Here is a 5,483-nt window from a genome sequence, read left to right as displayed (position 1 = left end):
TATGCCGCTGTACCCATTAGCTTGCATACCTACATCCGACCAAAGCATCATACAATTGTATCGCTCCTTCTGCCCACCCTAGTTACCTTCGGTACATGCTGCTATCCCGCCTTCAGATCCAACCCCTCGGTGGACCACTGACGTGCTCAGGGATAACCCCCGCAACGGCCGCCCCGTGCACCACCCAGCACTCCGCACATCCGTCCTACTCCTCCACGGCTTCATTCCTTACTATGGTCTAATACATTAAGCCCACCATCCGTATGGATGATATTATCATGACATGTATTTGGCTGTCTAGATGACTTGCGTTGTCTCATTTGGGTGGGAGTCTAGTGTGTATGTTAGTCTGTAATGCAGTGCACGGCCAGCTGACCCCCTGGCTCTACTCTTCGTGAGTCTGGAGCCCACTGCAACAACCACACACACACACACTCATATACACACACACACTCATATACTCACAAAGTTTGGAAACCACGCAGGCACAACTGTTGATTTGCATGGCGCTGTAGATAGACGACAGCAAGCATTGGCCACGCGTGCGTTTACGCATGTGTATGTGTGTGTGTTACATGGTTGGGGGTGCGTGACCCCATACCTGCAAGCATAAACAAATGTTGCGCTGTTCTTGCCGCTGCATCACCGATGATAAGAAAAACATTAGCAACAATTAATTTTTACTATGTATGGACGCTGGCATTGCACGATTGGTGAGGTCGGGGTCCGTGCTTGATCCATGAATCCATGTGCAGCCCAGCCCTTTGTGTAAGACAGCGCCGCTCAGGAAAAAGCATACACCCGCACCATATCATAGATTAATGTCATATTAAACTACATACTCCTTATCCGTAACCGTTTCCGCTTGAAAAAGGAGCGCTTTCTCGTCAGATGGAGTCCAGTGTGGGGCAAGTTCAGCGCCTTCTGCGTCCCAGAATTTGGAGGTCGCACGTGAAACGTAACAAAGCAATGAAATTATTGTGCCTCAATCCACCGCTAGCGCTTTGTCATACCTGCTGGCTCTGCGGTCAAATGCCGCATTGTTGCAAGGTCCCTCCTGCCCTGGACCTTATCTGATACCAGCAAGGAAATAATTTAAAATACCATTCCTTGAGCATAATGGTTAGGACGAAGGCAGATTTGTATGCCAGTCCAAGACAGGCATCCACACCTTCCATACATCTGATCGTTGTACGGAAACTTGCGTGCGTCAAAAAGCTTACGGCCCCCAGCTTAATTTAATAGATTTTTATTAGATGAAACATTCTGATTTATTTCCTACATCTTAAAGCTGTGGGGGATATCTTGGAGTATTCCTCCGGACCCGGTCGAGGCCTCTGTGCAGGACCAGGCAAGGCTACATCCCAGATGAGCGCACAAAAGGCAGTAAATCTGTATGTAAATGCACCAGCAACCATGATGGACTTCGTTCCCGAGGTATCGCGCCTTCCTGGAACAGAACCACCGGAAAAGCCAAGGCTTCGATGTCCTGCAATGGACAAATCAAGCATCGTAAGCCGGCGATATAGTCATATGTTATGTAAAAAATGAAAAAAGTGCTTCGCCACTGGGCGCCTCAAATAATCAATAATCCATTGCTGCTGCCATTGTTGCTGTCTTTTGCCGTTAAAGTTTCACCTCGGGTTCACCTTCCGCTTTCCATTGAAGACCTGGAATGAACATCCCATATGCATTCCATGTCTTTCGGTCTGTAGCTTGGATTACAGCATTCATAGCAACGCGCTCAGAGTAGTGTGAAATTGCTTCTGCGTGCAGTCGAGGCTGTCAGAAGCCGGACTCAAAGAATCCGCCGCCGACGCCGGGGGATAGAAAGCCGCGCCACAAGCCAAGACCAATTAGAGAGTTACACAGAACCAATGGCGGGCTACCGGCGCGCGGTCGTCAAGTTCCTAGGCGGTTGTGCGCCCGGCGACTGCGGCTGGCCACTGCCGTGTGTAAACAAGTGGGCCTGCATGCGGAAATGAAGTCAGAGTGGCAGCTCCGCTCGAGTGGCCTTCAGCTTCTGCTATTCGCGTATCCTCACTTCGATCCCTGGTGGGCTCGTCGGAAGCGTATTCTGCCGACGGCGGCCTTATGAAAGGCAAGAAGACTCTGTCCTAGGAGGCGCGACTATGGAGGCACAGGTGACGATGCGGGTCCAACACATACCCGCTTTCGCTTCTGCGTGTGACCCCGCAGCAAGCGAATTGCCCCGATGGAGCTTCGGTTTTGCGCGACTGTATGTTTACCCCCAACGTTGTCTGCTTGCCTCTCTGCCTGAGCCCATTTCTCCATGATCCGGTTCGTCGAGATGCCGGCGCATTGAGCTGCGAGATAATAACTATTCACAAAGGAAATAGATCCATTTTGAATCACAGTTATCTTCGTGGACGCCCGTGAAAGCCTTGCGGAAGCTGAACGAACACGAGCGGCGCACGTAAAGCAATTCTTTGCTTAACAGAATTTGTCCACCTGGATACTTCGTCGTTTCAGCGTTTGGAGGATGGACAACTTTTAACTGACTTGCTTCTCTTCCTGCTCTCATCGGCCGCGACCACTCATATCCGTTTGGAAAGGAGAAGATAGAGGTCCAAGATCTCGTACAAGTTTTCATGAACGCTGAATTTCCAGATGATTTAATTCTCTTGCTGAACAATCTTTTCATTCTGTTGCCCAGGGCTCGGGTCCTAAGCAGGCAATGCCGCCGATTCTCGATACTCCCTGTTCTCAGGTCTCCAGTTCAAAAATATGAACACATTGTGATGTTTCGGCAACCTTTTTTCCTTGCCAAACATATTTGAAGAAAGATGCCGCGTATGGTAGAAAGGCATATCCACCTTATTACTGGACGCCCAGCCTAAACCCTAGCGAAGCCTCGTTTTCTGGATGAGCTGTTGGTGTCCACCGCCCTCATGCCGTACACATATGCCATTTGGGGCTTTCTAATGATGACCTGAATTTCATGCAGAGCATCATGAACGAACAGCTCACAAACATGACGAGATGCGTTCATCAGGCTACGATATGCGTCGCAATCAAGCCGCCGCAACTTAGGCACTGCCTGGAGGGCCGTTCCCAAGGCTCGCATCCCGAGCAAGCAGCAGCGGCTCGGCAGTGTGCAGCTAAGCGCATCACGCCCGCCTGTGCATGGCTACAAGGCACGTAGTCGTACAGGGGTGCTGCATACACCTTAAACTTCAAAGTGGCGAGGTAACGGCAGCTTCAACGCACAATGGTGGTGGTGACGATATAGGTGTATTGGTCGAATCATGGTTTGGTGGATTATCAACGGATCGATGTGGGGTTGTGGGGTTGTGGGGTTGTGGGGTTGTGGGGTTGTGGGGTTGTGGGGTTGTGGGGTTGTGGGGTTGTGGGGTTGTGATACTCCGCATGCAAAAAAATTGAGGAATCGGAGAGGTTGGGAGGGTCGTGTGGGGTGATTGGGATATGAAGGAACGATTTAGTTGCCACAGACACAACCAGCATGATGCCCTAAGGCGATCCGTCCCCACGAATGCCTCGATCTTGGTTCGGAACTGCGTACGACGGTATGGCCCAGCAAGAGGGTTCGTCTGCTGGGCCGTTCTTATGCCAACGTTTTTTTGTTCAAGCTGTACTATGAACACCTTATTGTACTGCAAAATGAAAGTTTTTACGTTTTACAAATTGAAACTTGGACTAGCAGAGTTTTCCGGGCTGTTGCAGGTACTCCCTCGCCGTATGCGGCTTCGACCGTGTGCAAGCGCCCTTGTGCGTGCTCTGTGTGGAGGGTTGATTTCAGGTGAAACCGAAGACGGGGTTTGCAGGCGAATTGTAGCCGTGCGGTCGTTATGGCAGTTGGAGGTTTCCGTACTCTGGCCATGCTCGGCCCGGCCCTTGTTGGAGCTTAGCCTTAGTGTGTTGCCGGGTAAGTACTGTTGGCTTAGTCTTTTTCGTCCATCTGGTCGACTGTGTGATGCTTTGCTTTCGCTTCCTGCCTTAGCAGCAGCGTGGCAGGCGCCCGTTCGACGTGCCCCGATTACTATTGTTTTCCCCGCACTCCCTCCCCTCTTGTGTTGCTATCTCGGTGGTTTGGGGGCTAACCCGTGTTTCCTCCCAGGTGTTAGGGAAGGTGGTATGCGGGTAGGCCATCGACAGCGGGGCGGCCTACGCGCGCGTGCAGTTTGTTTGCTTTCGGAGTGCTCTGTGTGACCGCGCCCGTGGCGGACCCGGGCGGTGTCCGGCGTTCTCCCTCTTTCCCAGTTTGCACTTCCCTTCTGCGAGACAGTTAACGTGATCCCTTTTATCGTTGTCAGTGTTTGCGCTTGTGAGCGTTCGCGCGTCTCGCACTCGACTCAGTAGTATGACGACTTGGCGTGAGAAGCAAATTGTTTTTCCGCCGCAAATCGCGTCTGTATTATGGTCTGTGACGTGCATCATCGGTCAAGCAGGACGGTTGCGTCCTGCCTGGTTTTCCACTCTGCAAAATACCGTAACAGTGCCGCGTGAGATGCAGAACAGTGTGTTTGCCAAGATGAAACAATATTTCCACTTATTGGGGGTCTGTGAAAGAGAATGGACTCCGGTTCTGGTTGGGATGTCAAGATAGTTACACTGATGGCCGAGCGACTTAAGCCAGCTAAAAACCTACAAGATGCAATACGATGACATAACAATCTAAACAACAACAACGACTTAAATAGTTATCCAGAGCCTAGGCGGCGCCGAAAGGTCGTACATTATCCCTAATCCAAATGCGTGTCCACGAGTAAAGTTAACGACTTAACAACTATCGAGAAAACCTAACATGCCCCCCTGCTTAACACAAGCATCGGCCTCGATGCGATCGAAAGTACAAACTAAACTAGATCGTGCGCCGCTCCGATTCCCTGAACGAAATCGGTACCAGGCTAACGAGGGGAAGGCAAAAGGGAACCGGAGTCAAGGCAAAACCTTCCCCGCACTGGATACCGGCCTAAATAAGGCGCACGACACCTATACAGGCCGGTCTAAGGAACCGGTATATAACCAAACGAACGTGCCCAAAACATCCACAAAGAGTACGCAAACCATAGGCCTAAGGCACAGAAAAGCAGACTCGGTGGATGACAACATAACGCAAGAAAACGCGAAAGTACACGACATGCAACACGCAGCAACCCGAAGAAAAACAGAAGTCAAGACACGACTCGCGCAAAACAGAGGCGAAATAACCCAAAACTGAAACACACAGGACACGAGCCACACACGACACACATCCTATGCGTAGCGCTAGGTTGTCACGAAGTGCACTATCCTCGGGGTGCGGTCCGGAAACTTCGCTCTGAACCAGGCATAGCGGTCTGACAAACGAGGTCCAGGCTGGGGTCGCCAGGAAGGCACGAAGTGCTGGTAGGCTGCGGACGTCATCGTACGGTTCCCAGGACGCGTCACGGCCACTGGCGGTAGACCACTGAACTAGGAACATGACGGACGGCCGACCACGTTTGTTGTAACCTAGGCGA

Source organism: Volvox carteri, assembly GCF_000143455.1.
Source record: "Volvox carteri f. nagariensis unplaced genomic scaffold VOLCAscaffold_63, whole genome shotgun sequence".
NCBI classification, from domain to species: Eukaryota; Viridiplantae; Chlorophyta; class Chlorophyceae; order Chlamydomonadales; family Volvocaceae; genus Volvox; species Volvox carteri.
This window is presented reverse-complemented; position numbering follows the sequence as displayed.